Source organism: Phyllostomus hastatus, unplaced genomic scaffold, assembly GCF_019186645.2.
Source record: "Phyllostomus hastatus isolate PE091 unplaced genomic scaffold, TTU_PhHast_1.1 phas_contig_34, whole genome shotgun sequence".
Lineage (NCBI taxonomy): Eukaryota > Metazoa > Chordata > Mammalia > Chiroptera > Phyllostomidae > Phyllostomus > Phyllostomus hastatus.
The window spans coordinates 66831494-66843521 of NW_025333857.1; positions in this window are offsets into that span (position 1 = coordinate 66831494).

A 12028-nucleotide genomic window follows, 5' to 3' on the forward strand; every position below is an offset into this window, starting at 1 on the left:
GCGGCCAGGCCAATCGACGGCCAGCATTAAAGAGGACACGCCCCCCCCCACGGTCACCCACCCGCCCTCCCCGCTCTGACTTGGGGTGAGCGCTTCCCGCTTAGTCCCAAAGCTAAGGGGCGTGGTCGGGAGGGCGGTGAGGCGCCCTGGAGGCAGCACTGGAAAGAAGAAACCGGAGGGAGGTCAACAGGCAGGGGTCAGCGGCTGAAGGTTTTGGGGAAACGGCTAACTGGATGGCCCGAGGAACAGTTGGGAATAAGGAAAAGTTGCGAATGAGGAAAAGGCGCCCTTGTGGACAGACGAATGAGAAACGAAAATGGCGCCTTCCCTGAACTGGTGGGTCTGGGCTGAGGAAAGGAAGCAGAAGGGCACGCGGTGGCCAAAGCGAGGGCGCTGAGACAGTCCCTGATCTGCAGGACCAGTGGCGTGAGCGGAAGGAACCGACGCCACCGCCCTCAAGTCAAGCGAGTGGACTCGAGTGACGTGCGTTTATGAAAACTACGTCCTTTGGAGCACCTGTCGCCTGCCGAGCTCATTGTTGGGTACAGTGGACGAGGCACAGACCCGGCGCCTCCCTCAAGGAGTTTACAGTCTAGTGGACAGACAAGCAGCAAACACACTAACCAAACCATTCCACGTGGCGAAGAACGCGGTGAAGGGAACCAGAGAATAGCAGATGGCATCAACTTGAGAGGATGAGGGGAGGCCGCTGTAAGGAGGTGGCATTGAGGTGTGACCTGAAGGATGAGAAGGTGTCAGCCATGGGAAGGGGGACAGGTGGCGAGGGAAGCCGGAGGTCGGAAAGGGCATCCCAAGCAGAGGGAAAGCAGATACAAGTTACTCCCAACCTCAAGCTGTTGAGTTGTGGCTCAAGACTCACATTTGAAAACCAGGCAATGTTTTATTCTCCATGAGTTGTCCTAATGCCGAAATGTTCAAACTATGTTGATGGACATCACAAGGTGCACTTTTAAGAACATTTTAGTTTGCTTGTTTTTTAAAGATTTTTATTTATTTATTTTTTAGAGAGGGAGACAAACATCAATGTATGGTTGCTTCTCTCGTGCCCTTCGCTGGGGACCTGGCCTGCAACCCAGGCATGTGCCCTGACTGGGAATCGAACCAGTGACCCTTTGGTTCGCAGGCAGGCAGGCCGGTGCTCAATCCCCTGGGCCATACCAGCCAGGGCCAAAAATATTTCATTTTGAAATAAGTACAGATTCACAGGAAGTTGCAAAGACAGCACAGAGAGGTTAATATGTATCCTCTACCAGGTTCACCACAATGATTACCTCAAATAGTTTACAGGAAATTGGCAGTGACACAAGATCTGTATGTAGCTCTATGCCATTTTATCACGCATAGATTCATATAATCACCACAGCAATGAAGATAACAGAGCTATTCCAAGTGAGGGGCACTTTTTTTCTTTTTTTTTTAATGTGCTCAATATTTGGCTATTTAACACCTAACACTTTGCAATGTTTGGGTAATATGAGATGGTAGACTTTCTGATTTTAGCTCTGGAGCCTTGTGGCAGCCAAGACGGAAATGAGTACGCCCAATTGTGACAGGTGTGCTGTAGGGTGCAGAGTCTACTGTGTGATAAAGCCTGATGCAGCGCCCTCAAGGTGCGTTCCAGTCACTTACGGACAAAGCACTTTACATTCCTGGGATTGGTGTGCATTCTTGATTTATAAGCCTCCTGGATAAGATAAAGAGGGAAGTATAGTACTCTAATGACCTGTCTTTTCTAAATCACCCTTGAGCAAGCCTACAGCTTCATTTTTTCCATTCCGCAATGGATAAGCCCCAGAGACATGAATTTCCTGTTTATATTGTGGTTCCCAGGAAAGAGAAGCAAATGCAGTGGAGGAGAGCTTAACTGCAGATTGCTTATTGTGAGAAGGTATTTAGCTTTCATTTTTGCTGGAAAGGAAAATATTTCAAGAATGAATTTCATGTTTGTATTCCTGCACAAGTAGGGACCTTTGCGCAAGTCTAGGCAATGCCAGCAGCATCACTTCTGGAGAATCAGAAAAGATGCTCCTCCCTTTGGGACAAAGACTCTGGTAAACACGTGTTGGCTCTGGTTTCGGATTGCGTCAGTTTGGGAGCTGATTGCAGGACCCAAAACTGAGAACGAGTTTTAACTTGATTTTTAAATTACTTTCAGAATGGGTGAGAGTTTCCAGATTTTTTATTTCAGAATGCTGAATTTCACTTGCCTATGAAACTGGCGGATTCTGGCTTTCTCATGCATATTCTGTATAAATGTATTGATTAAACACATTTAAAAAATAAATATTAGTGTATCATCCTCTCCCTTGGGGGAAATTTTTAATCTTAAGTTTTCTCTCTGGAGTGATTAGAAGTTAGAATGGGTTTTGAAAACTATGCTTTAGAAAGAGAGACATATAAAATTACAAATTTGAACAGAGAGAATTACTTATAAGCTTAGCACCTCTAACAGACTTACTATAATGTCGATGCTTTTTCCCCTTTAGCTGTTATTTAAAGGATATTTGCATATAAGTTAAAATCAGAGTACTTTATATATTCCACATTTCTCTTATGTTTTATTTTGTTTGCTGTTATTACCCTAGCATATTCAGGGTATCAAATTAAGTGTTGATTGATGGTGATCATGATTACATTAAGACATGGAAATCAGTTTAAAAACAGACATGCACCATGAATCCATAATTGAATAAGTCAAGGAAATTTAATTAGTCTTTTTCCTGTGTCCACACACAAAATGCTTTAATAAGAACAACAGGAAAGTCCTTGCTTATTTTTTTACTTTAAATTTTAAGTCCAGGCTGTTCTTGGTGCCTTTGGTGAAATCAGCTAACCAGATACTTTTGAGGGAACAGCAATGCCAGCAAGTTCAATCTGTCTGTGGCATTTTCCCCAGGATGGAACTAGTAACTTTGATCTGTTTCTCTATGTGGACTAATTCACATTCATTGTACTACAGAAGCTTTTTTATTTTAATCTTCTTAGCTCTTCTCATAAGGAAGTTACTTCAGGAATTGAATCATAACAAGCGTTTCAGCAGAGGGTTTTGTAGGTGTGGGTGGTGGCAGCAGATGAACTTCACCACAGCACTTGGTAAGGGCACGGGGAGTCCAGGTTCTCAGGTGTTATGAAAATAAAAAAGCGTCACTGAAGCATCGGTGGTATTTAATAGAGTGATGTATGGGAAGAACTTTATTGATCTGCTTTATTTATTAGTTGACTTGGCAAATATTTATTGAACACCTACTATATGCCAGCCATTGTTCTAGGTGCTTGAGGTACATCAGTGAACAAAAAAGACAAAAATTCCTGCCCTCGTGGAGATCATGTTCTAGTATTCCTTTTCACATGTGCTGGTTTCCTAGGACTCACATAACGAAATACCACAGACTGAATGGCTTAAACCAGTGATTTTCAACCTTTTCAATCTCATGGCACCCATAAGCTAATTGCTGAAATTGTGCAGCACACCAAAAATATATTTTTTGCCCATCTGACAAAAAAAGGTATAGTTTTGATTCATTCACACCAGATAGTTATTGTGTTGGCTGTTGTCATTTTTATTTGACAGTCTAAGGGAAAGAGGTCAGTGCCCCTGACTAAACAGTCAGGTATTGCATGTTTTAAAAATTCTTACAGCACATTTGTTGAAAATCACTGGCTTAAACAACAGAAATTTATTTTTCTTACAGTTCTGGAGGTGAGAAGCCCAAATCAAGGTTCAGCAGAGTTGGTTTCTTCTAAGGGACCTGAAGAAGGATCTGTTCCTGGCCTTGCTCCTTGACTTGTGAGTGTATCTTCTTCATCTTCACATTGTCCTCCATGTGTCTGTATCCAAATTTTCTCTCCTTAGAAGGACACCAGTCATATTCAATGAGGGCCCACCCAAATGACCTCATTTTAACTTAGTTACCTCTTTAAGGACCCTAGCTCCAAATTCAGTCACATTCTGAGGCACTGGGGGTTAGGACTGTAATGTATGAGTTGGGAGAGGGGACATACAGTTCAGCCTACAGTATCACACAGTATCACACAGCACTGTGGTGTATCCCAATCTTTGTCTTGCTTGTTTTCTCATATCTACATCTCTGAAGTATTCAAATCCATTTTTGCTTCCCTGAAAAATGTATCAAGGTAACCTGAAATTGTGTGCAATTATTTTTCTAGACATGATTAATTTTTAAGTAAGTAATAAAAGAAAGGTCTTGGTTACTGAAGGTATTACTCTCTTTGGAATGGTGCTCCATCTAGTGTCCACCGTATTCTACTATTTTTGTCAAAGTGACATAAATGAATAAAGGGGAACTCTGTTGGAGAAGGGGTTCTCTATTCAACAGATTATTATTTGCAGGGCACCAAGGATTCCTGGTAAAAAAATATATTTTCCAACACTATATGTGGAAGGAAAGAGAGGCCTATATAATGGTATTATTTTTAATAAATCAAGTAATATCATTACCATCATTTACCGTCACCACCAATTGCTATTTATTTTTATCCCACGAGAAAACTCTTGCCTAAGATCTCACAGATTGTAAGTGGCGTTTGCCCCAAGTCACTCTTTCATGACTCTGAAGTTTAAGTTCTTAATCATTCAGAGTAGAGAAAAAGAAATAAAAAACTCAAACATTTCATAATGCAATACTCAGTACCCAGTAATAAAACCCAATACTCATTCATCATAAAAACTCTCAAACTAGGAATAAAGGAGAACTTCCTCAACTTGATAAGGAACATGTACAGAAAACCTACAGTGGCCCTGACTGGTGGGACACAGTGGGCTGGGCATCAACCAGAAAGGTCGCTGGTTCAATTCCTGGTAAGGGCACATGCTTGAGTTTCGGGTCAGGTCCCTGGTTGGGGGAATGCCAGAGGCAACCAATCGATGTTTCTCTTGAATATCAATATTTCTCTCCCCATTTTTCTCCCTCCCTCCCTCTCTCTCTAAAAATTAATAAAGAAAATATTTTTTAAAAAACCACAACTTAAAAATCTACACCGAACATCATATTTAACAGTGAGAAACTTGAAGTTTTCCCTTTAAGATCAGTAGCAAGGCAGAGATGATTCCATTCACTACTTTTTTATTTTTAAAATTACATTTTATTGATTATGCTGTTATAGTTGTCCTGATTTTTCCCCCTTTGACCCTTCCCCCAGCATCCCCTACTCCCTCAGGCTATCCCTCCACCATTGTTCATGTCCATGGGTCATGCATTTAAGTTCTTCGGCTACTCCATTTCCTATACTGTACTTTATACCCCCATGGCTATTCTATACCTATTTGTACTTCTTAATCTCCTCACCTCTTCACCCATTCTCCCCTCCCCCTCCCATCTGGTATCCATCTATTAACTAACTTCTTTTCTCTTGCTGCTTTTGAGGGTCTTTTTTTATCTTTAACCTTTGGCCTTTTAATTATGATGTGTCTTGGAGTGGGCCTCTTTGCATCCATCATAATTGGGATACTCTGTGCTTCCTGGACTGGCATGTCTATTTCCTTCACCAAATTAGGGAAGTTTTCTTTCACAATTTTTTCAGATAGATTTCCAATTTCTTGCTCTTTCTCTTCTCCTTTTGGCGCCCCTAGGAGGCGAATGTTGGACGTCTTGAAGTTGTCCTAGAGGCTGTTTACACTGTCCTCTTTCTTTTGAATTCTTTTTCCTCGTTGTTCTGCATGGTTATTTTTTGCTTCCTTATGTTCCAAATCATTGATTTGATTCTTGGTTTCATCTGCTCTACTGTTGTTTCCCTGTAAATTGTTCTTTATTTCAGTTAGTGTATCCTTCATTTCTGACTGGGTCTTTTTTATGCTGCTGAGGTCCTTACTAAGTTCCTTAAGCATCCTTACGAACAGTGTTTTGAACTCTGCATCTGAGAGATTGCTTATCTCCATCTCGTTTAGTTCTTTTTCTGGAGTTTTGATCTGTTCTTTCATTTGGGCCATGTTTCTTTGTCTCCTTGTTTTGGCAGCCTCCCTGTGTTCGTTTCTATGTAGTAAGTATAGCTGCTTTGACTCTGTGTCTTTGTAGTGTGGCCTAATGTAGTAGGTGCCCTGTAGGGTCCAGTGGCACAGCCTCCCCTATTACCCAAGCTGGATGTTCAAGGTGCACCCTTCGTGTGGGCTGAGTACACCCTCCTCTTGTAGTTGAGCCTTGGTTGATGTTAGCCAGGGATTTGCCCAGGCTGTCATCTGTAAGGACTGGCTTTCACCACTGACCTCCAACCTCTGCCATCCATGGAGGATCAGCTGTGCAGGGGCAGGTTGGTGGTGCTTTGACATGATCTGTTGCTGTCCACTGGTGGGTGCACTGGCCCTGGGGTTTCCTGGATGGTGCAGGCCAAGGTCAGCTTCCCCTTGCATTTTGACTGGGGCACCCTGTCTGAGCTCTGCTACTTGTGCTGAGCTTGGAGATTTCCAGGTGAAGCCAAATTGTAAATCTAATCTGGCTCCCACTAGGGCTCACCGAAGCCAGCTGTTGCTTGTTTGAGAGGCTAAGATCAGCCATTCTTATGGAAAAGCAGCCTGGGTGGACCTGTAAGGTGGGTCAAACACTGTTAGCCAGGTTGATGGAGTCTCAGATATGGCACCAATTTACTGGCTCTGTGTGTGTAGGGGGGAGGGTTTAGCAAAGGGACAGTGGTCTCTGCTCGCTTGGATGCCAGACACTAACGTTTTTCCCTGTATACTACTGGTGCCTTTCAAGCTGCTACCCTGGAGCTGGAGCTCAGAAGGAGTGAGTCTGAGTAGGTGAGTCCATGTGTGGGTTTTTGAAGAGGAACTGCTTAGAGATCCAGCAGTTTCTTCCATGGACTCAATCCTTGCTGATTTCTGCAGCCACAAATTGTAGGGACTTATCTTCCTAGCACTGGAATCCTGGGATGGGGGGCCTGGTGTAGGTCTGGAACTCCTCGCTCCAAGATATTCCTCCTAAATTTTTATCCACGTGGGTGTCAGATCAGCCCATTAGGCGTCTGCAACCCTCCTACCAGTCTGGATTGATGTGGTTTCTCTAATTCCGTAGTTTTCAGACTTCCATTCAACTTGGTTTTGTAGTTGTCAGACTTTCATTCAGCTCGATTTCTGATGTTCCTGAGTGATGGTTGTTCTATATTTTAGTTATACTTTTTAAAAAACTTTTCTTTTAAAAAATAATTTTATTTTAATTATTGTTCAAGTACAATTTTCTATGTTTTACTCCCATCCCAGACCACCCACCCAGCCCTCCCCACCTCCCTGCCATTTATTTCTACTGGCCCCTAGTTTTTGTCCATGTGTCCTTTATACTTGTTCCTGTAAACCCTTCCCAATTTCCCTGAAATTCCCCTGAAATTCTCTCCCCTCTCTCCTCTGAACACTGTTAGCTGGTTCTCTATTTCAGTGTCTTTGGTTATATTTTGCTGGTTCCTTTGTTTTGTTGATTAGGTTCCTGTTAAAGGTGAGATCATATGGCATTTATCTTTCACCGCTTGGCTTATTTCACTTAGCATAATGCTTTCCAGTTCAGTTCCATCCATGCTGTCACAAAGGGTAGGAGTTCCTTCTTTCTTTCTGCTGCCTAGCATTCCATTGTGTAGATGTACCATAGTTTTTTGATCCATTCATTTACTGATGGGCACCTAGGTTGCTTCCAACACTTGGCTATTGTAAATTGTGCTGCTATGAACATTGGGGTGCATAAGCTCTTTTGGATTGGTGTTTCAGGGTTCTTAGGATATAATCCTAGCAGTGGAATCGCTGGGTCAAAAGGCAGATCCATTTTTAGTTTTCTGAGGAAATTCCATACTGTTTTCCATGGTGGCTGTAGTTGTACTTCTGATGTGGTTGTGTGAAGAGGCAAGCCATGGCTCCACATGCCGCCATCTTGACTGGAAGTCTTCACTACTTTTTTCAGTGTCATACTGGAAGTCCTAGCTGATGAATAAGAGAAGAAAAGGAAGTAAAATGTATACAGATTGGGAAAGGAGGAAATGAAACTGTCTTTGCAAAAGACATGATTGTATAGAAAATTGGTATGTGTACTCATGTTATTACTTAAGGTAGCAAAAGAAAGGAGGAAGTTCAGTAAATAAAAGACCTAGAACAAATAGTTGCACATTTAATATATGTTGTCTTATGCAGTTCATCAATTAATAAATGGACATAAGGTCATTTAAATGATTTGATCCCGACATATCATTTGTGACTAGCTGAGCATAAGGTATCTTCAAACTGTCCTTGAAATCTGTTTTCTTGGACTTTCAGACATAAGGGCCTTGATGCTATTGGATGCAGTTAGTGTATTATTGGGAACTTTGTAGGTCCTATTTGTACACTGTATCTTTATTTTTAAAAAACCTTTTTTCAAGAAGTCAACAATGGTCATTTTAATATCAGCTATTAAGTAATGCAAGCATAGTAATGTAGGATTTCATTTTTCTATCTGTTACCTATATTTTTACAGTACTAAATTCCCATAAATCATAACAAATATTCATGTCACCTTTTTTCATATTGACTAATCTCTTGTTATAGAAATGAGTGCCATATTAACTACTAAAAAATAATAACTACCGTGTCTTAAATGCCTACTATATGCCAAGAATCATATTAATTGCTTTATCCAATTATCTCCTTTAATTCTCTTAAAAACCCTGCCTGATAGATCTCAAATGAGGAAACTGAGACTCAGGCAGGTCAAGTAATTTTGTCACATTCACACAGGGGGCCAGTGTAGAGTAGTGGTTAAGAGCATGGGCTTTGCAGCCCTGTTGCCTGTAATAGAATCTGTGTTCCACCATTTCCTAGCTCCGTGGCCTGAGGCAAGTGATTTCACCTCCTTAAACTTCACTTTTTTTTGTCTATATAAGAGTTAGTGAAATAATCCATGTAAAATGCTCAGCATAGTGCTTGGTACATGATAAATACTTCATAAATGTTATTGGTTACTAAAATAAATTGTACACAATACAGTTATATATTATTTTTATTATTATAATACACAAGTGACACCAAAGCTTCCTCACTACCCTCTGTTCAACACAGCCTCTGTAAATTTTTAGTCATTGATGAATATAGAACTAATTATCTTTAAATTGCTTAGGCTCTGTAAAAAATTTACCAGTTCATCAGTCAGGTTAGAATAGACTATGCTGCATTAATAAACAACTTTCATATTTCAATGATACATAACACAAAAAGTTTATTTCTTACTCCCATTTTATGTCTTACATGTCCTCTAAAACTCAGGATAGAGTAGATCATACTGCATTAATAAACAGCTTTTTAAGCCCTGGCTGGTGTAGCTCAGTGGATTGAGCAAAGGCCTGTGAACCAAAGAGTTGTGGGTTCGATTCCCAGTCAGGGCACATGCCTGGGTTGTGGGCCAGGTCCCCAGTTGGGGGCATGTGAGGGGCAACCACACATTGATGTTTCCTTCCTTCTGTTTCTCCTTCCCTTCCTCCTCTCTAAAAAATAAATAAATAAAATATTTAAAAAACAGCTTTCATATTTCAATGATATATCACACACAAAAAAGTTTATTTCTTACTCCTGTTTTATGTCCTTTGTCATCATAGTCACCAAGGCTGCTCAGCTGATGGAGGCTCTACCTTGACACGTGCTTCTACCATCACCAAGGCAGGGAAAAAAGGGATATGGTGACTTGTACACTGTCTCTTAAAGACTTCTGCTTGGAAGTGACACATGCCATTGCTGCTTAAATTTCTTTGACCAAAGCCAATAATATGGCTAGGTCTAACATCAAATGAGCAAAGGAAAGTGCAGTTTCTGGGTTTAGGAAAGAGAGGGTAATTAGACATGAGTGAATAGCATTAATGACTATGTACCAGTATGGACTTTTTAGTTTTTTAATTTGATATTTATCCTTTTGATTTCTAAATCTGCTCCCATCCCTTCTTACATATATATGAATTCTTCAGGTAGAAACCTAAATATAGTTTCAGAGAAACACCTCTTTCAGAAAGATATGTCAGAGTTAGCTGGAGACTATCTCCCTGTGTGATTCTGACAAAATTACTTGACCTGTTCAAATCTCAGTTTCCTCAGTTGAGTTCTCTCCGTACTTAGCAACCTAAGCAGTTTCGGCTTTCCACAGCTTTATGCTCCTATGCAGATGAATCCATAAGCTCTTAAGCTTTCATTTATTTCACAATGTCTCATTTGACCATGGTGGTGGGGTTGTTGGTTTTATTGTTTAAAATATATATTTTTAGTATATATTTATATATATTTATTTTATGTAGAATACATTTTATATATACAATTTATATATAAATTGTGTGTGTGTGTATCTGTGATGGATTCTTCAAAACATCTCAAAGACCCATGTGGACATTCAGGACTCAATTGCCTTCTCCAACACAAAACATCAAGTCATGGTATTATCCTTTAACTATTTAGCTTTAAAAAAAAAATTGGCTATTTTAAAAAAGATACAGTGAGTATCTCGGTTACAGAAATGTGTTCTGTTCTAGAAATTGAAGTAATTTACATAATAGGAAAGCTCTCTTTCTATGATTTGAAAATACTTTTAAAGTGGTGTCCTGCTTACTTCATGGAGTTCCAATGATACTTAAAATACTGGGAAAATGTAGCTAATAAATTAATTAAGTTGATATGTTTTTCTGGATAATACAAATATTTTATATAAATATTAAAATGTTACTGCTTTTCTCTTTTTAAAGCTATGATTGCAATTGGGGCATAAAAATACTTGCATATTTTGACAAGGAACTATCAATGTTCAGGTCTATTTATTGATGGAAGCTTACTTCTTGACTTGCCTTGTAAAGTATGTATATTCTGCTACTTTGGGTGAAATGCTCTGAAGATATCAATGAAATCCCTCTGATCTAGTGTGACATTGAAGTCCACTGTTTTCTTGTTGATTTTCTGTCTGGAACATTTATCTCTTGCTGTCAATGGGGTGTTAAAATCCCCTACTATGACTGTCTTACTGTTGATGTTGATATCTCCCTTTATGTCCATCAAGATTTGCTTTATATAATTAGGTGCCCCTATGTTGGGTGAGTAAATGCTAACAAGGATTATATCCTCTTGTTGGATTGCTCCCTTTATCATTATGTAATGTCCTTCCTTGTCTCTTATTACAGCGTGTATTTTAAAGTCTATTTTGTCTGATATACATAGTGCTACCCCAGCTTTTTTCATTTCCATTTGCATGAAGTATCTTTTTATATCCCTTAACTTTTAGTCTGTGTGTATCTTTTGTTCTGAGGTGGGTTGCCTGTTGACAGCATAGATATGAGTCTTATTTTTTATCCATTCAGCTACCCTATGTCTTTTGATTGGAGCATGTGAGCCATTTACATTTAAAGTAGTTATTGATAGGTACATGTTTATTGCAATTTTATTCTTTGTAACAATGTTCCTCTTTTTTTTTCTTCTTTTTTTCATGGTTTCTATGTTCTTTTTCATGCTGTTGAAGTTCTTACTAAGTTCTTTGAGCCTCCATTTCATTCAGCTCTTTTTCTGGTGATTTCTCTTATTCTTTCATTTGGGGCATGTTTCTTTGTCTCCTCATTTTGGCTACCGTTTTGTATTTGTTTCTATGTATTAGGTAAATCTATTAAGTCCCCTAATCTTGGAAGGGTGGCCTTAAGTAGTACATGTCCTGTGGGACCCAATGGTGCGACCTCCTTGATCACCTGAGTTGAATGTTCCAGGAATGACCCTTGTGTGGGTATGTGAGCCCTCTTGTTGTAAATGAATCTTTACTGCTAATGACTCATCCATGCATAGGGTCAACCCTGAGTCTGGCTGACTGTGAAGACTGACTCCAACCACAGTGTACGAGCTGCTATGCAGGTGCTGACCACATGCAGCAGAATTTGCTTCAGCAGGGACTGGTGCCTGCTGAGACCTCCCTTTGGATGTGCCACTTGTGCAGCTAGTAGATGTTGTCTGATGGTGACCACTTGGTGTGTCTTTCCTGGCACCTCTTGGGAGGGACTCTGGTGCAGTCCAGTGTCAGATACTGCCTGT